The sequence below is a fragment of the Mauremys mutica genome, chromosome 3, assembly GCF_020497125.1.
Source record: "Mauremys mutica isolate MM-2020 ecotype Southern chromosome 3, ASM2049712v1, whole genome shotgun sequence".
NCBI lineage: Eukaryota > Metazoa > Chordata > Testudines > Geoemydidae > Mauremys > Mauremys mutica.
In genome coordinates this window covers 133,451,807-133,474,809 of record NC_059074.1, presented here as the reverse complement: position 1 = coordinate 133,474,809, position 23,003 = coordinate 133,451,807, and the positions used below count along the sequence as shown (strand labels likewise).

The following is a 23,003-nucleotide window of genomic DNA, read 5'->3' as shown; positions in this document are numbered from 1 at the left end:
TTACAACATAGAATACAAAGTGTACAGTGCTCAATTTATATTTATTTTTTATTACAAATATTTGCACTGTAAAAAACAAATAGTATATTTCAATTCCCCCATTGCAAGTACTGTAGTTCAATTTCTTTGTCATGAAAGTTGAATTTACAAATGTAGAATTATGCAAAAAACCCTGCACTCCAAAACAAAACAATCTAAAACTTTAGAGCCTACAAGTCCACTCAGTCCTATTTCTTGTTCAGCCAATTGCTCAGACAAACAAGTTTGTTTACATTTGCAGAAGATAATTCTGCCCGCTACTTGTATGAGGTGAACTGAAAAATACTATTTCTTTTGTTTATCATTTTTAGAATGCAAATATTAGTAATAAAAATAATCATATAAAGTGAGCACTGTACACTTTGTATTCTCTGTTGTAATTTAAATCAATATATTTGAAAATGTAGAAAGACATCAAAAAATATGTAATAAATTTCATTTGGTATTCTATTGCGTAACACTGCGATTAAAACTGTGATTAATTGTGATTAATTTTTTTAATCACAATTAATTTTTTGAGTTAATTGTGTGAGTTAACTGTGATTAATCAACAGCCCTACTTTTCACTGAACGTTGTCAGCCTGATTTTTAAAATTCCAGGAGTCCAGGGATGCATGTAAAAATACTCATGCAATTCTGTGCCTAATTTCTATATGCAATTACTTGTAAAAATTAGTAATCCTGAATGCCAGTAAGAAAGCTGAGAAAGCCTGGCCCTGAATCAAGTACTTTAGTCAATGAGGAACTGCCCTGCAGTTCCAGAAACAGCAGCTGTAACAAGCAAACACGCAAAAAGACAATAGTTGTCAAAGTTTCCTGCAATAGGAAAATCTCAGAAATCAGTTCTTCTTTTTAAGTTTTTTAAAGACTATATAAAATTAGTATGGGCTGAAACAGACACAGTGAGGGGGTTTTGTTGTTTGCTCAATATGCAGTCAGAGTGTGAGAAGAGGAAGAAAGTGCAACATATGGCATTAGTACGTAATATGAAGTTGGCCTCATACAGTGGAGGCAGATCATTCTTCTGACCAGATGACAGCAGGATGATTCTGTTTCAGAGTCTCAAGTAGCAGTGGTAGTACTGATATTATTAGTAGACATCTTTTTTTAAACTATTGCATCAGCTTCTAGGAGGAGAAACTTCTCCTTCACCATTTGAAGTGCTAGACAATGGTTGTTCCTTTTAAACTATTCTGCACCATTTTTATTTGTTGTATTTATATTTATTAATTGTTTATTGCAGTAGTGCCTAGGGACCAATGAAGATGGGGCCCCATTATGCTAGGTGCTGTAAACTGCTGCTTGGTTCCACCCCAGCAGGGCTGGCTCTAGGTTTTTTGCTGCCCCAAGCAAAAAATTTGCCACCCCAAGCTCCAAGAGCACAACTGCCCAAGCAAACAAAAACCACAGGCGGCTGGAATGCCGTCCAAGCAAAAACAAACAAACAAAAAGAATGGCCAGAATGCCGCCTCTGGAATTGTGCTGCCCCAAGCACATGCTTGCTTTGCTGGTTCCTAGAGCCGGTCCTGCACCCCAGAGAGAGCTGCATTTCTGTGGCTGAGGAGCCATATTAGATCTATGAGGAAAGATCTACTGTCACAAGATGTCACCTTGCCCCTCAAGCAGGGCCGGCTCCATGCACCAGCTCAGCAAGCTGGTGCTTGGGGCAGCCAAGGGCAAGGGGCGGCACATCGGGCTCTTCAGCGGCAATTCAGAGGCAGGTCCCTCGGTCCCTCTCGGAGGGAAGGACCTGCCACCGAATTGCCGCTGAAGAAGAAAGCGGTGCAGTGGAGCTGCCGCCGATTGCAATCGCAGCTTTTTTTAAATTATTATTATTTTTCCCGACGCTTGGGGCGGCAAAAACCCTGGAGCCAGCCCCGCCCTCAGGTTTGTTTGTTGCCTGTCGTGATTGCACACTGCATGCTTCAGGATGCAAGGGTTTATGTATGCTTGTCGAAAGTGTTATCATTCAGTTTTCTATGTTCTATGCCTTTAAATGACAGGAGGCTTTCTGCCAATGTGCTGTGAGGCCCTCCATTTTGGAAAGCACTTTTACTTTCTAGATGGCTGTTCAGATAAAACAAGGCAAACACATGATGCTCTTGTAGGGAGATTTTACATTAGTTCTTTTTTGGATTGTTTTCCTTACTTTCAGTCTGAATGACTTGTTAAATTAGATGATTACTCTTTTTATATATGAAAGAACATTAAGGAAGAATCCAGCCAGAGCATGGACCACACCTATGAGACAGAACCCCTGCCTGAGCCTTTCACTGAGGACCTGAGTGTGGCTTAGGTGCAGAATCTGTCTCCCCAGATGATGAAGGGTTGCTGACCTCTCCTCTGGACAAACTGTGGTGCACTGTGCCAGACACAGTCTAAGATCCAAAAGGTTCTTAAATAAAAACCAACCGAAATCAAAGGTGAATGGCACACAAAACATACCTGTGCCTATGGTTCCTAAGCCTTGCCTAGGTAGGCCCAAACCTTTAAAGTTATCACATATCAGGTGCTCACATCATTAGTGCACTGTCAGGCAGAGTCTCAGGCCCTCCCCCCACCCCTCTCGATTCACCTCATTGTCTGAGTTCCAGCCCCTTGTGCCGCTGAGTTTCAGTCTTGCAGAGAGTCCCCACCTCCTTCTCTACCAGGAATCTCTCCTAGTGTCTATGCAGGTCTGCAAATTATGTCTTTGATTTCTTTGAAAAGGTCAGGTTTTAACCAGTGTTGTCAAAATAACTATCCTGTTCCTATTTGAATAAAACGTGGGACTTCAATGTCTGTGCAGGTGTATTCTCCTGAGAAGTGGGTAAATCTCCATTTTCCTTGGAAAACAGGGTGGATTTCCACCTCCCATCTCTTAAGAAGCATTAATGTAAAATCTTGTTGGAACTTTCATAGATGATTTACCTGCCTTCTCCAAAGACAATTGCTTTCTTTCTTGCTGGTGCTGATTCATTAATAAATAGATGTCTCTGTTTGAAATGAAGTTAGAATCCTTCCCTCCCCCAGGGCATCTCTGCCTCCCCTTGCATAATTGTTGGACAATAGGTCATTCTCCTTTAGCTGATGTTTCCAAATTTTCAATAATCCCATCCATATCACATTATTTTTCAGCTGACACTATCCACTCCATCACACAAGGACTGCCCAAGCCCAGCTTCTGCTTATGAAGAACAAATTGTGTCCTCTTCAGGAAACAGGGAGTCTCCCAAGTCCCCCATTCTTGCTAGACCTTAACCTTACTCAGCAATAGAAGATCCTTTGCTTTGTATTGATCATTGGCATATCAGTGCCAAGAATCCAGGCTATGCTACATCCAAGGAAAAAGTGAACTATGATGAGAGGCAGAGTTGCAATCAAGTGAAGGAGACATGAGTAACACAATACTGCAAGTCTTTGAATGGCATTTAGTAGGAGCAAAGCCCTGGGCTTCACCAAAGGTAGGTAAAATAGAATGGATCTGAAGTGTGTGAAAGTGTAATTCATAAGGGTGAATGGTGACAACAACACTGCCTTGCTTTACAGGTGATAGGTGGTGGTCACAGTTCTTTAATTTCTCATTTGAAAGCTCTCTTGTGCTGCTTCAAAACTAAAAGCTTGCAACAGCCACTTACATCTCTCTGTGTATGCTTTTGGGGGCAGAAGCAGTATCTTACTGTGTGTTTGTAGAGTAGCCATAACAATAGAGTTCCAACCTGGCTGAGGCTTCCAGGTGCTACCACAATACAGATTAGGGAGCAGATTGTCAATTCTCAGTATCTCAGCCCTGCCACAATGAGAACTGGTTGGTATGGTAAAGCAAAGGAAGAGGAACTGTCAGTAATTCCCTGCACACAATTCATTGCACTTAAGGAAATAGTATTTGAGAAGTGAAATAAATTTACTGTAAACTGCCCGACGGCACTATAGCTAAGTCAGCACATTGTGAAAATGATAGTAACTAGATTCACGCCCTTTTGTCATTTGTAGGCAGAGAGTAAATGTGTAGCATGCTTGAGCAGAGGTACTCAAAATTAGCCCAAAGGCCATACTGGCAACTGGTCAAGGCACAAGGGCCACACCCTTGAGTCCAAGAAGAGGAATTTGACTACCTAAGTGGTGCAGTCAGAGCAGACTTCTCCACTGGGTACTAATCTGAATGCATGATCTTGTTGAATCATTACACCAATGTGAAAGATCACTCTTGCCAAGATAGAGCAGTGCATGATGGGACACATAGGCTGCACCTGCATATTAAACATATGTGGCTATGGGACACATTTTAGCACTCTGTAATCCCGTCTGTACTGGAGAATGCAGGCGCTTGCAGTACCCATCAAAGCACCTGGAATTCTTATTAAAAAAATTGGGCCAAATTCTCTTTTTGCTCTACACCTTGTGTGGTCATAAACATCAGAGTAAAGTGTGTGTAAAACACTACAAAATCAGAAGGTAACCATTTACACGCACCTTGCCCTCACTTTGCACAGCTGTCAATACCTGCGCAAGGCTCATCACAATAAGGAAGCTGGATGTTTGCGTCCACACACAAAAGGGGCTTGAATGTTCCCATGTGTTCTCATTAACCACGGTGGGTGGGATTTTTCAAAAGCACTCAGCATTGGCCTGGTTCTGTGCTCATTGAAATCAAAAGAAGTCTTATTACTGACTTCTGTGGGATCAGTTTTATGTCAGTGCTGAGTGCTTTTGAAAACCCCACTCAGTGACTGCATCAGCTCTGGGCAAGACTTGAGATGCTTCTCCACAACTAGGTGTTGCTGCTGTACTGGTGCAGACAGTCCTCTCAGCTCCATCCCACAATGCTTTTCCCTCTTGTTGTCCACCACCACTATCCTCAGCCAGCAGGTCTGAGAGTTGCTCAGACAGCATTTGGGTGGTTTCAGCTCTGTTCCCAACCCAGCGACCCTCTCAAACAATAAGTAGGACACAGCTAATCAAGCAATTATAGATTTTACTGTGTTTTTAAATTATTTTTCTGACAAAAATATTTTGGATAAAATACTGAACTTTAAAAAAAAGCAATTGTATTTTAATTATTCTCTGTCCTCCCTCCCCTGCATATTAAAAATGATCCTTTTTATAATTTTTGTGAGATTTTTGCTGTCTTTTTCACCTTGTTCTTCCCTCCCCCCCCCCCCCTTATTTCTGCAACTGCTGAAAAACATCTGAGGGTCATGGTGAATCACAAACTGAACATGAGTCAACTATGTGATGCAGCCGGAATGTCATTCTGGGATGTGCTGACAAGAATGTCAAATGTAAGACACCAGAGGCAATAGTTCTGCTCTGCTTGGCACTGGTGAGGCCTCTGCTGAAGTACTATGTCCAATTCTGGGTGCCACACTTTAGGAAAGATGTGAGCAAATTGCAGAGAGCACAGAGAGCAACAAAAATGAGCAGAGATTTAGAAAACAGGATCTATGAGGAAAGGTTGAAAGAACTGGGCATTATTCTAGAGAAGAGAAGACCCAAGGGTATGTCCACAGTGGAGCTGGAGGCGTAATTGCCAGCTTGGGTAGACTTACCAGCGCTAGCTCTGATTGAGCTAATGCACTAAAAACAGCAGTGTAGCAGCAGTGCAGCGGTGTGAGAGAGGATGGCCACCAGAGTATGCACCTAGAATTTCAGATGTGATTGTACTCAGGTGGCTATCCCATCCTGCTGCTTGTGCTGTGAGGGCTATACCTCTAGTTTTTGCACACTAGCTTGATTGGAAAGCTGGAAATTACATCTAAGGAGGGGACATAAGTCTTCAACTATGTAAAAGGTTGTTATAAGAGCCTGACGATCAATTGTTCTCCGTGTCCGCCAAGGATAGGCCAAGAAGTAATCGGGTTAGTTTGCGGCAAAGGAGATTCAGGTTAGATATTAGGAAAAACGTTTTACCTATAAGGATATTTAAGCACTGGAACGTGTTACCTAGGAAGGTTGTAAAATCCTTGTCATAGGTGTTTTTTAAGAACAGGTTAGACAAATACCTGTCAGCGATAGTCTAGGTATACCTAAACAGTGTGGGGGATGGGTTAGATGACTTCCTGTGGTCCCTTGCAGCCCTACATTTCTGATTCTGTTGTTCTACTTAGAGACAGAAGACAGGCCCAAAGAAGTTGGGGTCTCACTAAAAGAGCAATCAGTGCTGCAGCACTGTCTGTGCTGTCAATGAAGAAAAGAATATGATGCAGCTGAGTGGTGCTGATAGGCCAGCTGGGCCACCTCAGGCCTCAAATAAGCTGTGGTATGGCAGAGAGAACAGCGAGGCATAGTCACAATGGGCAACTACACATCAGATGTATCATACGATCTTCTCGTCACAGATACACATGCCACATTGACCAAGAGGATGGCAGGAAACTGTCGTCATGTGGTTGGAATTAGATGTTTTTCCTCTCATATTTTTAGATGTCAAGCTCTTGTTGGTTTTTAGGTGGTAAGCTCTTTGGGGCAGGGACTGTACCTTCTTTGGCGTTTTTGTGGCATCTAGCACAGGAAGGGTGGTCTTGTAGTTAGGATGTGATTTAGGATGTGAGAATGGGGTTCCATTCACAGGTTTGCAACAGAATTCCTGTCTGACCTTGGGCAGTACCTTAACCTCTCTGTGCCTAAATTCCCATCTGTCAAATGGGATTAATAGTATTTCCTCCTCCCCCATCCCCACATCTTGTCTTAATCTATAAGCTCTTCCAGGCAGAGCCTGTCTTACTAAATGTATGGGGCCCCATACGGCTAGGTGTTCTGCATAGTCTTTGTGGAGGTCGATTGGTACTACTATAATATTTATACTGATAACTGTGGAAACTACCACTAGCAAATTGCTATTTGATAATAGTTAACAGACCAGTTTCACCATTCATCCTGGATGAGGCCTGAATTTCTAAATGGATGGTGACAACACATCACTTGCTTCTGTGTTTCTTCACGGTGAGAGGTAAATGGGGTCACTTGCTCATTTCTCAGTACTGGGATGTGGGCATGTGAGAGTACATAGTACAGCCTCCTTTGATTTGGCATGAGGCAGTTGAAAGCAGGTTTACGTCTTTCATAAGCTGCCAGCCTGGTTACTTGGCATCTTGGGAAATGTTCTCCAGGGAGTGGCCACAATTGGCTTGACCTTCTGAAATTGCATTGTGTGCATTAATGCAGGGTTGTTGTAGCCATGCTGGTCCCAGGATATTAGAGAGACAAAGTGGGTGAGGTAATATTTTTACTGGACCTCCTTCTGTTGGTGAGAGAGACAAACTTTCAAGCTACACAGAGCTCTTCTTCAGGAAAGCTTGTCTCTCTCACCAACAGAAGTTGGTCCAATAAAAGATATTACCTCATCCACCTTGTCTCTCTATTGTTTGCATTTTATATAGTAGGCCCCAGCCGCACAATTCAGATCCAGATTTCAAATACAAATAACTAATAATAAACTTCCCCAACTTTTGGTGTGTTTGGGTCTGTGGTTTTGGCATGGCTCTTTACAGAGGGAGGGACAGATCGGGTGCTAAACTGAGATCCGGATTCACATTCTGAGCCCTCCTCCCCACCCATGTTCTGGGTTGTTTGGATCCATCTGGGGTCTTTGTTTGGCAGATACCCTTGTGTCTCCATTTCCCTGGTGCTGTTTTTCTGACCCTCCATCTGAGGTGGTTGCTGTGCATGCCATACCCCTTCAAAGAGGTGGGTTATCTGTTCTACGTAGTATGCTCTTCACTTTAACACATTTTTAAAATAGCAAAGGGTGTGGTGCAAAGGGCTACTACAAACTGCCCTTTTGGGGCCATATCAATTCCTCTTTTGAGGCAAATGCAGGTGTGATGTTGAGGTTGCATTAATTTTTATGTGGAGCATGGATGCATCTGAAGAAGTCACATTTTCACTCTTCACTGGAAATAAGTTGTCATTTCTCCTGCTTGACTCAGACACGCTGTTGCAGGGGAAATGAATCTCACAGCTGATAAGTGCTTGTTCTAAACCGGATTGTTTCAATGTAACTGGAGAACACTTTCCTCTTTTAACAGAATGCACTCAAGTTCCCTAAAATAACAGAACATTTATTCAAGAAGTACTTTGATTTAAAAAAAAAAAAAGAGAGAGAGAGAAAACAAAACAAAAAACCCTCCACGCAGTCCACTTCCGACAGTTTGGAAATCTGCTCCCAGTTTCTAATGCAGTCAGCTGTGTGCACAGGCTCTGGAGATAGATTTGATATTTCTGATGATATTGTCAAAGCTATTGATGATGGAAGCCTTACCCATGTAGTGGGGCAAATTCTTCCTTGTTACAACTCCGATGAGTTACTTCAGGAATGAATTTGGCCCACATCTCATTCTTTGTTGCTTTGGGCCAATTTGCTCTCCCCATTCTGCATTATGATTGGCTTCTACACACATGGTAGGCACATCCAAAAACCTGTCATCTATTTTAGCTAAAGGGGAAAAAAAAAAATCCAGCAGCCACCTTTGGCACCCTGCCATTTAGAAACTGCAGCAAGATATGACAAGAAGAAGAATGCCATCTTCCATGTATTTAAATGTTATAAACCCCAGGAAAGGGCAGCAAATTATTATTGTTCGGAAGGTATCCGTGATGAGCAGAGCTGTATGAATAATCATTTGGTTTGCTGGTCAGCTGGGGCGGGGATGGGGGTGGGAGGGAAGAGGAGATGATCTCAGAGAGACCTGAAATGCAAATTGTTTTTTAGCAAAACAAAAAACTGGAAAAAAAATAATTTCAGGTCAAACAAAATGTTTGGTTCAACGCTAAACAAAATATTTCGTTCCAATTCTGGGCATTTTTAACTGCTTTTCTATGAAAAGCAAAGGACATTTGGCAACCCCATTCAGAAAATCTCCAGAAGAGATGGGGATGGCCCCCTTATGCCCCAGAGATAAAGCACTCACCCAGGATGTGGTCTACTGGAGCCAAGTCCCCACTATGTCTCATTTGAACTTGGCTCTCCCACATTGCAAGTGAGTACAATGGTACAAATGCTCCTACTGAAGCAGTTCCTCTGTGTATTAATAATTAAATATTAATTGGAGCAGGAATTGGAACTTGGATGTCCCCCCACCAGGTAAGTGCCCAGGCTATAGTGTCATTCTCACTATCTTTCTGGCCCAGTGAATAAATAGAATAGATATACATCTCTACCCCAATATAACACTGTCCTCGGGAGCCAAAAAATCTTACCGCATTATAGGTGAAACCACGTTATGTCAAACTTGCTTTGATCCGCCGGATTGCGCGCCCCCCCCCCCGCCAGAGTGCTGCTTTACTGCGTTATATCTGAATTTGTGATCTATCAGGTCGCGTTATATCGGGGTAGAGGTGTATTAAAGAGTAGGAATGTGAGAGAGGAAGTGCATTTAGGGTGTTCAGTTTCGAAATATGGTCCCCCTGCTCAGGCCAAAGGCCTGCATGAGACTAAGAATACAGGGTGGGAGTGGGGAAGCGACTGATTTGGGCCAAAGCTAATAGATGCTACTGATGAGGTAAAGAATGTGATGGATTGAGACTGGAGGAAAGGAACTAGGCAATTTTCACATGTCCTCTTAATTTGTTGGAGTTTGCCCTGAGGTCATTGTCAAGTCTCAGCTGTAGGCAACTCGGAGAACATGGCTAGATCACCCTCAGCACCCATGGGAAAGCCATTTACGATATGCCTTCTAACTGTACTGCTCTATGCCATTTAATCCTTCAGAAATTTTGTCTTGTACCCACCTTCTGTGATGGAAACTCCACCACAAGCCCTCATAAATGGTTCCAATCATCACCTTCTGCCTGTGTGTGCAGCACAGTGGTTCACTTGAAGGGAATGGCATAAAGAAGACAGAGGAGAATGCAAAATTAATTGAGATGGTGGAATTTGAAGACGACACGTCTATCCCTTTAGATCTCTGCTTTTAAAGATTTTCACTGCCAGAAGCTTATCATAGAACACAATAATGTAGTATGCTCCTCTTAGAGTGACTTGAGTGCCTACAATCTGATAGACAAATCACTGGAACGTATAAAAGAAGCAGTCCCTGCCCCAAAGATGTTATAGTCTAAGAACAGATAAAACATACCAAAGGAAGTCAGACAGCAGGAGCATAGCAGAAAGGGAGAATAAGAATTATAGCAATAAGACACCGTAGCCATTTTATTTACCTATTTTGCATGCTTCTTGGGGATTTTATAGGTATGTGTGTGCCTGCGTAGATAACATATGCACGTGCACGCGCACACACACACAACATATGTATATTGATTCATAGATTCCAAGGCCAAAAGGGATCATTGTGATCATCTAGTCTGACCTCCTGTACAAGACAGGCCATAGAACTTTCCCTCTGCCCCAAATTCCTAAGAAGATCTTCTAGAAAAATATGCAATCTTGATTTAAAGATTCAGTGATGGAAACTCCACCCCAAGCCCTCGTAAATGGTTCCAATCATCATTTACCATCACTATTTAAAATGTATCAGAGGGGTAGCCGTGTTAGTCTGGATCTGTAAAAGCAGCGAAGAATCCTGTGGCACCTTATATTCACCCACGAAAGCTCATGCTCCAAAACGTCTGTTAGTCTATAAGGTGCCACAGGATTCTTTGCTGCTTTTATTTAAAATGTGTGTTTTATTTCCAGTCTGAATGTATCTAGCTTCAACTTCCAGTTACTGCACCATGCTATACCTTTTTCTTCTAGACTGAAGAGCCCATTATCACATATGGGTTCCACATGTAGGTACTTACACACTGTAATCAAGTCACCCCTCAGCCTTCTCTTTGTTAAGATTAGTAGATTGACCTCCCTGAGCCTAGCAATATAAGGCATGTTTTCTAATCCTTTAATCATTCTTGTGGCTCTTCTCTGAACCCTCTCCAGTTTATCAACATCCTCCTTGAGTTGTAGACACCAGAACTAGAAACACAGACATATACAGATACTTTAGTTAATTTTCTTGTGTAAAATTAATTTTTAAAATTATTTGGGGTGTGTGTGGAAAACTGACGAGATGTGAAATGGTAGAGGAGGGCTGAGGATGTAGAAGCAGAAATGGTAGAGGAGGGCTGAGGATGTAGATGTAAAGGATAAAGGAAGAGGAAAAGGAAGATGGGGGAGGATAGAGCTATTGCAAGGAAGAGTAGGGTCATGATATTTCTCTACTGCCTTTTTTTCTCCCCCTCAGTGCCCACTACATGTTTCTCAGCTGCTCACTCTGGTGGGCCAGAGGGGAGGCCTTGTCTTCTCTAAATCTGTGACCAGGCCTCTGCCAATTGATCTTTCAATAGGCATTGGACCTTCTGATGAGAGCGCTGCTTAAGATGCGTAAATCTTCAGCTTTGGTGGTATAGACACTTTTTTCATTGACTCACTCTGTAGCCTTGGACAGCTCCCTAAACCATACCATGTCTTATTTTCCCTATCTGGAAAATGAGAATAATACTTGATTTTTCAATTTCCACAGGGCAATTATGAGAATTAATTAAATAAATAGATAATACATCATTCTACTAAGAGGTGATCTAATATCTTAGCCATCAAACCACAATGCCACCTTTTCAGCATTGCTAGGGATGTGGCAAGAGATAACAAAACGACCTTACTGCCTGAAAACACTGAACAACTTACTCTACCTTTATCAAAGTAAACCACAACAGGTTTCACTTCTCAAAGGAAATGAAGGCCAAGAGGAGCCATGAAAAAGAGACTGAAATGGAGCTTAATAACGGGCTTTCTGCAGGAGTCAGAGTGAAATTTTATGGCCTATTTTACGCAGATCAGATCAGGTGATAACAGCTATATCTGACTTTAAAATCTATTGGTATTCTCCTTAGTCCTTATTACCACTTGTAATTAATGGAAATAAACACCCGATTAGTTTAGCACTGGTGTATGTTGTGTACATGGAGCAAGGCAGATTTTCTCTCTCAGACTAGGCAAGAGATTAAAATATATATATATATATTTTGGGCCAAAGTCAGCCTTAGCATAAGCAGTCACATCTCCCATTAACTTCAGGAGGGGTTATGCCTGCTTATGTCATGTTTGAATTTGGTTTATCTTAAATTTAGAGATGGGTCCAAATTGGACCCTCTTATATTTCCCCCTTCCTTCCTTCCTCCATCATACTTTGGTGGTTTGGATAAAACCGAATTGGGACCTAAATCACCCTGGTTTGACCACTATAGAGATGACAAAATCAGAACCTTTTAATCCAGACCATCCAGCTCCTAACTTTGTTGGCTTGGATACACTGAAACCTGGCTCTGAACTGCCTCTGGTTTTCCAAAACTCTGCTTTCGGTAATCCAAACCAAAACTCCTCCTCCTCATCTTGGCTTTCATTCTAAATGTCTGTAAGGTAGCTAGTCACGTTAAAGTACCAGCTTCAACTACACTCTGCTAATAAATACTCATTTAATTATGACAGAGTAAAAGCTCCCACCCTCACAAGGTTATTTTGAGCAATTGTGCCTCGAGGGGAGGTGACAATTCAGTTTCAGAGCTGTATCTTGTTTTGGTGTGGCTGTTTCTGACAGACTGAGAATACAATTATATTGTGAAATATGTATCCTTTCTGGAGTTGCAGTTAACTTCATAATTGCTGTCTAATTACTAAAGAAAGAATATCTTATACTTCTGACACCAGGTGTGTGTATTGCTTAATCTACCTCCATTATTGACTTGGTTAAGTGCCAACAGGTACTTTACTAATTTCTTCCATTTGTGCAATATCAAAACCGGCTAGATTGTGTCTGCAGTGTTTTGAATGTTTGTGTTTAGTAGCTAACAATAACACAGCAAAAATGGAGTGAACCTTAAGGAAACTGAAGAGCAGAGAGGTTGTATCTGCTTTCACTGACTCACTGGTTTACTTGGGAGAACTGGAAATGGAACCTAGGTCTACTGGCAAGCAGTCCCCTTCTCTGAGACTGCACAGCATCTCAGAACAAATGTCTACAAAGGCATAACTGTTTGGTTTCAGGGGAGTTGGTAGTTGGAAATATAGCCCTGGTTAAACTGATTGATTGGTACCTGAAAGATGTGGGTTTGAGTCTTGCTTGATCTCACATTGAAAGGCCGCCTCCAGTTTACTTAGCTGAAAAATGGGTACCTGATCCACGGGGTTAGGGCAGCCAAAAGTGGCTGGATATGATGCTGGCCATAACATTCCCTTGTGTATCGTTGGCTAAGAAACGGATGTGCCTTAACTGTGTTATCCCAATGAGCGATTGGCTTGGGGAAACTTTTATGTTTACTTTGATTCTGTGATGGTATTGGTGCACGTTAACAGACAGTAGTACTTACAGTAGAACCTCAGGGTTATGAATACCAGAGTTAAAAACTGACCAGTCAACCACACCTTTATGTGGAACTGGAAGTGTCCAATCAGGCAGCAGCAGAGACCAAAAAAAAATACAGTACAGTACTGTGTTAAATGTAAACTACTAAAAAAAAAAAAAAAAAGATTTGACAAAGTAAGGCAACTGTTCCTGAGCTTGTTTAATTTAAATTAAGATGGTTAACTTTAAAAGCAGCATTTTTCTTTGTCATAGTAATGTTTCAAAGCTGTATTAAGTCAGTGTTCACTTGTAAACTTTTGAAAGAACAACCATAATGTTTTGTTCAGAGTTACGAACATTTCAGAGTTATGAACAACCTCCATTCCTGAGCTGTTCGTAACTCCGAGGTTCTAGTGTGTAACCAAAATGGCTACCAGAGATGAAATGGTTCCAAAATCCAATGGATTAGTAAACTTTTTTTTCCCCAAGAAATACTTTTGAGTTTTATGTAAAATAAAATAAGACTGAGATAAAGACTGGGACAGTAAATGAGCTACAACAGTTATACACAGGTCAAATCCCTATTTTATAAACCATAATTAATTAGCTAACTTAATAAAGATTCATGCCCCAAGAGGAGGCATTTAGCTTGTTTCAGTACACTGGGTCATATAGTGAACTAAAATCTTTAAGATATTAAGTCTTGTCTCAAGGCCTGGGAAAGTTCTCCTAATGGTCTTTACTGTGTGCACTGTCATCTTAATATAGCTATAAGCAATTAAAAAAGAGACAAAAAGGCACTTCAGTGCAGGATAGACTGTAAGTCAATCCACAGTTAAATGAGGATAAGGGACGTGGCAAATAAAACACATTTTGGATCCAGATTCCCTTAAGTGGGACGGCAATTAAAATGTACACATATTAGCCATCTTCCTCTTCCTTCTGCGAATTCAGAAGAGTTGGGCTGGTTGGCTTGAAAGATTTTTTTTTTTTTCCCCCCAGCAAGGCATTAGTTGGATTTGTGTCCTTGAAGATAGAGGTTTTTCTTGACAAATGCAGAATTTTGCTAGGAGTAGTAGGTTTCCATTCCTGCCTTTTCATATGCCTGTTTAAGAGGTACAAACTCTTTCTGAAGTGTGTGTGACAATATGATATGGAATTGGCAAGTGATCATCCCTATGATTTAGCTGCTTTTAGGATTCACTTTTTATATAGGATTCATCTGAGGAAAGATGTGGACAAATTGGAGGGAGTCGAGACGAGAGTGACAAAAATAATAAGGCTTAGAAAACCTGACCTATGATGAAAGGTTACAAAAACTGGTCTTGTTAAATCTTGAGACAAGCAGACTGACGGGGGACTTGATAAGTCTTCAAATATATTAAGGGCTGTTATAAAGAGGAGAGAGATCAGTAGGACAAGAAGTAATGGGCTTAATCTGCAGCAAGGGAGATTTAGATTAGATACACCTCTACCCCGATATAACGGGACCCGATATAACACGAATTCGGATATAATGTGGTAAAGCAGCGCTCCGGGAGGGTGGGGGGACTGCGCACTCCGGTGGATCAAAGCAAGTTCGGTAGAACACGGTTTCACCTATAACGCGGTAAGATATTTTGGCTCCCAAGGACAGCGTTATATCGGGGTAGAGGTGTATTAGGAAAAGCTTTCTAACTGTAAGGGGAGTTAAGTTCTGAAATAGACTTCCAAGAGAGGTTGTGGAATTCCTGTCACTGGAGGTTTTTAAGAACAGGTTGGACAAACATCTGTCAGGGATGTTCTAGGTTTACTTGGTCCTGCCTCAGCACAGGGGGCTGGACTTGATGACCTCTCCAGATCAGGGGGGCTGGAGCTAGGGGTGCTGGGGTGTGGCAGCACTCCCTGGTTTGAAGTGCTTTCCAGCATATACAGAGTTTGCAATTTTGTTCAATGGCTCTCAGCACCCCCGCTATAAAAATTGTTCCAAGGCCTCTGCTCCAGGTCCCTCCCTACCCTACATTTCTACGATTCTATATCCAGTGTGGGAAGCGGGGAGTGTCTGATAGCAGGATTTGCATTGCCTCAATTGCCTGTCTTCCTGGTTTTTTGCATGTAGGGATCCTATAATCCATCTCCATATTCTATTTGTGGCTTCCCGGTGGAGGAGAAAATCAGTGGTGCTGTCTAGGTTTATTCAAATTGTAACTTGCTTTACTTGCACATCTGTACCAGTCCTGAAATGACATGCTCAAACAATGTGCAGGTCAATCCCTTCCTCCAGAAATTTCAGGACAATACCAATGTCCAACTCTCCCCAAGCTACCTTGGTATCCACATCTTGCATTGGCCAAAATGAACACCACCACAGCATGTCTTCCCAACACTCACAATGTGCTTACACTGCCTTCCACTTTTTTTTTTCTTCATGTGCAACAGCGATTCCATGTGATCTAGAATATGTGTATATTTCATATAATATGGATGGGTGTGTATAAAATGTATGGTGAAATTCTGGCCCCACTGAAGTCTGTGAGAGTTTAACTTTTGATTTCAATAGGGACAGGATTTTACCCATAGTGTCCAATTTCAGGAGTTCAGGGTTGAGTTTTTCCCTGGCCTCAGAATCAGTATCACTGATGTATTAAGGATGGGGATATTTTTAACCCTGTCTTGGTTCCCAAGTGCATCTAATTTCTTTTCCTGCTAAGAACTGCTTTCGCTAGGTGAATATGTCAGTTTGTACATCCTTTGTTCTTTTAAGCTTGGGTTCCATGTGTCCTATTCTTTGCTTATTCCTGGAAACTCTTGAATCTAAGGCTGACCACTTCTCAAGAACTGCCTGCCTCTACTCTCTCCTGTGCAAAGGAGACAGATTTTTGAGGCGTGGGCAGCTGAGCCAAAGTGAGCTCTTTTTGAAGAGGTTTCAGAATCTACTTCTTTGAAAAAGTGGCTGAAGAGGAAGGGAAGTGCTATCAACACATTCCACTGCTCCTTAGAACATCAGGGATTGAGAGTCTGAGACATCCGGCTTCCTCTTTCGTTTCTCCGCTGTCTGCTTACCCCTGTACAGTGGAGTGGACAAGGTTCTCTCTTTGGGAGAGCAAAGTGTTTGCTTTGTGTTGTACGTGGCGAGCTTTCCAGTTGCTGGAGCTCTTCTTCTCTGCTTCCTCTCCTGTTGGCACGAGGCTCTTCTCCATTTAGAAACTTTTGAAATTCAGGAGTTATAGAAAAATAAAGACTTCAATCTAAAGATGTGTTAAAAGAAGAGTGCTAGCTATTTAATTTTAGAGAATATTGAGCTTTTTGAGGCTTTATGAATGCTGTAGCTTTTTTTAGAAAAGATCTAGACTGTTTCAGTAAGCATTTTGGAGAGGGAAAGGCTATGGGTTTTCTTTTTCAGTTACTTCAGTGCTTATGACAGGCACTAGTTTCATAGCCCTGGAGAAAGAAGTGCTCTGTCCACAGAAGAGTTTCAGTGAGCACTAAGGTAGTAGAAGCCTCACCATGTATCCAGATAACTTGCTTCAACCCTATTCTCGAGAGACCAACTCTAAGTTGAGGGTAGTTCAGGTTCCCTCTTCCTTCAATCCTTAGCTACTCCTCTAAGGACTAACAAGGGTGCCACCTGGTAGATATCATGGTGTGGACACTTGTCTGCTGGGTTTGTTTGTCCTCCTGTAGAATGGTACTCTTGGTGGGAGGAGGATTTGAATGCATGCCATTGCTCAGTAAAGGTCTGGAGGCTATGGGGGAGTCCTTCCACATCTTTGTGCCAAATACAGGAAATTGACTCACAAGCACACTTTAACTGAAGGATCTGGCCATGCCCGTTGAGGGCATGTATTCTTTCCTCTGTGTTTGGCAAGCCAGGATCTGAATGGTGGTTTGAACAGGATTTATATAGATTCACTGTGTACACTGTATTATTGTTGCAATTACCATACATTCCATTCCAGTGAATTTTTGGTTTCTCATTACATTTTTTCTAGTAAATGGGGTGGGCGGGTGGGAACCCAAGTACAGCACACTCACAAGAGTTTCATTTGGGATGGCTGTTGAAGAGTTTAGATCAGCTTCCAGTTATCATAGAATCGTAGGACTGGAAGGGACCTCAAGAGGTCTTTAGTCCAGTCCTCTGCACTCAAGGCAGGACTAAGTATTAATACATGCATTTAATTGTTCATAAAAATACCCCCTTTTTGAACTGCTGAATTCATTTCCTTTAATCTTGTTGCTGCACCCTTCTAAATATTCAGCCTTGCGATACAGTGGTCAGGCACCTTCCAAACTGTCATGCATGGCAAACTCCAGGTCTCCTCCCACTTCATGGAAGGCAGTGGGAATTCTGGCACTACTTTCAGGAATAGGGGACTTGATTCTGATCCAGCTGAAGTGTCTGTTTTTAACTGTGCTTTCACCTGCATTCTTGGTTCTAACTGGAAATTATTCCAGATACAGAGAGAAACAATTTACATGATCCTGCTAATACATGTGTTAAATCCTAGCATTCAGGATTCCATCCACCTAATCTATCCAGGCATTATTTCCAGCATGCATCATCATGGTATCTAGGTGCTAGTATTATGGTAAAGATGCAGTTCTGCAGGAATGCTGTAATTCTTTATACTATTAAATGCACAAAGTACACTGGAATGTATCCAGGCCATTTAAAATATAGCATATTAGTATAGAATGGGCATGATCCTGCAGCTCTTCCTCAGGCGAAACTCTCCTTGATTGCAAGGGGAGTTTTGCATGAGGACATGTAGGAAGATTGGGCCCAAATGTGCAACTATATGAAAACAAGTTAATTGTAGATGAGACACAGAATTGAAACCCTTACTGTGGGTTCTGGTCCTTGCCACCAAACAGTCCCAAAAGGACTGGAGAGTAGGTGGCCCTCTGCAGGTGTGCAAGGTGGGAACACAAAAAGACTTCCCACCCATTGGCCCCTGTGCCACAGTCTCTAAAGCATTGCCCTCTCTGACTTCAAGAACTGCATGTGTCTAACAGCACCTGATTCCTTGGGCAAGGCCCTAAGGTTGCCCATTCTGCACCAGCTGAGCTGGGATCTGGCACAATTCTCATTCTGACCTGCATTTCCTCGGGACCCACTGAGGCATTCTGGCTGACTCTGCCAGAAGGGTTGGGAGGGCTTGACTCCCGCTGCTGGGCAGCCTCTTTGCAAAAGCACAGTGAGTCCCAGTTCAGGCAGAGCCTTAGGAGCTATAATGTAGCCCAAATAATGTAATAACCCAACCTGTAAAGTACCCACTAATGGAGCTGCTCTGGTACCTGAACTAATTATAAATCTCCCCAAAGTGCCTGCCTGGCCTTGGATCAAATATTAGCTATAACTACCCGACACCATTGCCAATAGGAAACAGGAGTAATAAAACACAGAATCAGACAGACGAGGGAGACGGGATGAAAGGAGAACAGTGAGAAGAAAAAAATACACGTTGCTTAACTGTGATTTGTACTTTCCTCCCTAATAGATCCACAAACAATGGGCATATGAAATGCAATACAGAGGGCTTAGCAGTCATGGAACAAAGGCGTTTGATTTCTTGTTTGCCTGCAAGCTGGCAGCAGTCGGATTTTGTGCTTGTGTGCTTGGCAACACTGGCTGTGCAGATAAGGACAGTAATTGCCTTATTTTACTTCCTTTTCTCCTTATTTCTGCCTCCTTCTCCATTGTGTAATTCAGGGGCAGGTGGACCAGTGTGAGCAAGGAAGTTTTCCAATATTCACGCTGAACAAAGTGAGGAGCCTCAGACTGTCTGCACTAAGCAGGGCCTGTCTCACAACTCCCTGTCCTGGCCCTAAAGATGCTGTCAGAAGACATGCTGGATCACGTGAATCTCAGATGGCTGTTGCAAGACCTGGCTATAGCCGGCTTTCCTAACAGAATCTAGAGTTTTCCCTGTGGAAGCATCCATCCACTGATGGATACAAAGACCGAATTGCCTTAGGACTGCCATACTCTGGGCTGATGTAAAAACATCCAGGCTAATAAACTAAATCTTTTCTTAACCATATTCACGGTTAGGACTTAATCCATAGTCTACTGAAATCAATAGGACTGCCTTGGACTTGAGTAGTCTTTGGATCAAGCCTATAGTGAGGCCATGCAATTTCTGCTTCCCTTATAATGAATGAGAGCTGTGCTATTTCCTTCAGTTTTAGCAGGATCAGGCCCATGCTTTGCTGTCGAGGCTATTAGTGTTCTTGTGTGTCTTTCTGTTTCTTTAGCATCTTTATATGGTTGTTAGAGGGACACTCGCACCTTTCATTTCACTGTATTGACCTGGCTTGGAGAGATGGCTGAGGCTACAGAATCGATAGCACCTTTTATGCAATGTATCCCAATGCGCTTTGAATAATCAATCAATCAGTCAGTCAATCGGTTTTTTTAATGGCCCAGGAGAGTAAGGAAGAAAAGGAGAACAAGGAATATAGTTAGTTTCTTATAAGAACTTCCTTCCAGTGATCTCTCATTTTGTGGCCACTCTTTTTTAATGCACAGGCGATGTTGGCACTATTATCAGAAATAATGAGTGCAGAGAGGCCTGTGCAATGTGTATTGTCTTATAGACAAGTGATCAATAGGCAGGCTGATGGTTTGGTGTGGTTCATGAAACATTCAAATGTTCAGAAAGGCACCATTCTGTACCTGAAGCTCTTCCAGTAATTTCAACTTCCACTTCTGGCCAGACACAGGAAGTGCGGAGTCCAACGGAACACAAGTGTGAACAGCTGTTTCAAACATTCTTGAATTTTAAAAGGAACTTGGTTCAGGTTTGGATTCTGTTAGTCCTTATTGTTCCTGAATCAGTTCATTCATCACTTATGTTGGCTACAGATGGGCGCAAATCAAAATCCCAAGTCAGATTTTGGGGGGGGGGAGGTTTCAGATCTGGACCAAGATTTTGCAACCTGTTCCTGTTTCTCTCATAGGCTAAGTCAAACCCTTAGATCCAAGCATCTCTGAGGTTTGGGAAACATGGATCCAAAGTTTTCAACTCAGGCCCATCTCAATATTAGCCTTTGCCACCGAAGGCCTGTTTTTAAATCCAACTTAGACTGGAAGTGAAAATGAGCTTGATGGCCTCAGTCTGTTCCTTAGCAGATATCTCTGCCCACCACAAAAACACACAACAGTCTGACAGGAATCAACATGATTGCAGTTCTCAAGAGGAGCCGGGGTGTTACCGATCAGGAGTGAGATGCATTGGCAAGCACTGAGCTCCAGTTCACGCTGTCTGGCTCTAGCCATTGCTCTAGCCTTTCTTTCATTACCCCGATCAATGTGCCAAATTCTGTCCATCGCTCCCCCTTCTTCCCTTTGCAATTAAAAAGACGATTCAGGGTTTGGGGACTTTGGAGAGGCTCTGAATTTGCCAGGCACCTTTTGAAATAGGTGAACTGCAATTTGATCTTTTAAACTAAAATGAATAATGCACAGTGCCAAAGAATGCAGCATTACAAGCAACAGATCCTCATCTGCTCCTTGAAACCACCCCCAACATCAGAACAAAAATATCCCAACCCAACAGCCATATGCTCTCTTCTTGAGCAGAATTAATCAGACTTATGTGCCATATTCCATTTTAATTTTTATTACACGGTCCAAGATTAATGGTTAATATAGTACATCTTCCCATCTCCACTCCCATTACAATGGAGTGCTTTGAATACCTATTAACTTTGTGGTTAACTGAAAGAAAATTGTTAATCATCTACAAGCTTATGTTGCATAAAAACCATTCTCTGTAACCTTCTCCCGGCTGTGGGAGAGCCCTTTTTCTTAGTGCTGACCTTCAATAACACCTGGTACCTGAAGCTTGCAAAACACAGGGCTCAAAAATCATATTACAGTGGCTTATCAGCTATCCAAGGTCATAAACTGTGTGAACCAGTGAAGTGTATCTTATGTTTCATAGTGTTGATGTTGTTCCAACATCCAGTTCCCGTTCCAACAAAGATATGGTTCTCTGGGTCCTCAGAAAACATAACTAATGAGCGTGATTTATTTTTTTTTAAACTTTGCAAGTCAGGGCTAATCTACAGTGCGTTGCTGGGAAACATTCTGTGGCAGCACAGTCTGTTCTTCTTTCAGAACTACAATTCAGATGTGCTCCAGAACAAAACATATATGTGTTTGCAGTTCAGCTGCAAGGTTATATTTCCTTTGTGTAATGCTAGAACTCTAAACAAGGAGAAGTTCTTTTCCAAGGCGTCAAACACAGTCAGTAACACAATGATATATGAGGGGAAAACAGCGTCTTATGAAATGCTCTCCTCCATTTACAAACAATCCTGAATCAAGTGTACCTGGGTGCACCCCTGGTCCTCCTGCCGCATCTCAATGTAAATCAAAGGTAAGGTGACCAGATAGCAAGTGTGAAAAATTGGTACAGGGGACTGGGGGGGAGTAGGCACCTATATAGATACAGCCCCCAATACCAGGACTGTCCCCATAAAATCGGGACATCTGGTCACCCTAGTTAAGGGGCACATTTGCTCCTTACTACCCTAGTACAGCCTCCTGGTCTTCAGTGGTGTAACACGGATGTAGCAAACTGCAGAATTTAGCGCTGAAGGTTCAGATTTCTTGTTAAGCAATTATATACAAAACATTTCTATCTAACCAATCACTTAAGATTTGTGACGTGGGAGGGAAAAGACTTGCACAACAGATTAAAATAAAATCACCACAACTCTTCTGGCACTACGATGGGCTGAGGACGTATGTTTTTCAACTATAGAAATGATTATTTATATGTCAGACTTATTAGGAAAGGTATTGTTGGGACCTTGGCAAACACACAAATATTACGCCAGACTTGCAGTCATTCCACTCTAAGTCTGGTCACTGTCAAGAAGTGAGCTAATAGCTCCAGGATTCTGTGCTACAATAAACAGCCGCCACAGCTCTTAAAAGCTAAATGTAACTTCATATAGCCCCAAATGCAAACATTTCCACATTAGGCATTTCATGCCCTCCCCTAGCACAGAGCCCCCGTCAGTGACCTCCGGAAGTCTCCACTGAATCCCTGTGGGGCTGCAATGCCGGGCTGGTTTCTCCATCAGGAAAGAAATCTGTTTCATTCTTACTGTTCTGGCTCATGAAAGTGATGGAGAAACAGCAAAAGTTCAGGTCAAGTTTAATGTGGGCAATCCCTGTATAAGCTTCTATGAAGCATCCCATTCCCTACCTTCAACACCCCGGCTTTTCCAGACACAGGCATCTCTTGAGAAGGGACTTGCCAGAAGGGGCTACATTTGTAGTGGTTTAGAACTGTGCACTAATGGGAGCATCAATGAGAAGGTGCATTTATACCAGGATCTGAAGCCAAGTCTCCAGACTTGAAGGGCTAGCTCATTAAACTGCCTGTAGGGTGCCAGTCAGGGAGAGGTGGGCAGTACCTCTAGAGTTCTAGCTATGTATCTAAGATATGCTTATTTTGGAGAAAAAGTAACTTGTCTAATATATAAATTATCTTCTTGGTGTGACAAGCCCTCTGGCATAGCTGTTGACTCAGAGAAGCTGGAGGAGCATGAATTTAATCTCTGGGCTTTTAGTATGAGCCTTTGTGCCATATCATGCCCTCATTCTGCCTGTGCCTTTCTTGTCTTCAATGGGAGCTGCATGCATGGATCAGGACACTACTTGGCTCTCTTACTAGTTCAGTTAGTGAAAACTGACCCACGAGTTGGGACCCT

General features: G+C 42.3%; 1 long non-coding RNA gene across 1 annotated transcript in view; it reads right to left on the bottom strand.

Annotated features, from left to right (window-relative positions):
• Positions 1-22,591, bottom strand: part of LOC123367198 — a 50,182-nt gene extending 27,591 nt beyond the window's left edge. The window contains exon 1 of the long non-coding RNA XR_006578350.1: positions 22,496-22,591. This is a non-coding gene — a long non-coding RNA (uncharacterized LOC123367198). The remainder of the gene's footprint in view (positions 1-22,495) is intronic.
• Between the last annotated feature and the right edge of the window lie 412 nt (positions 22,592-23,003).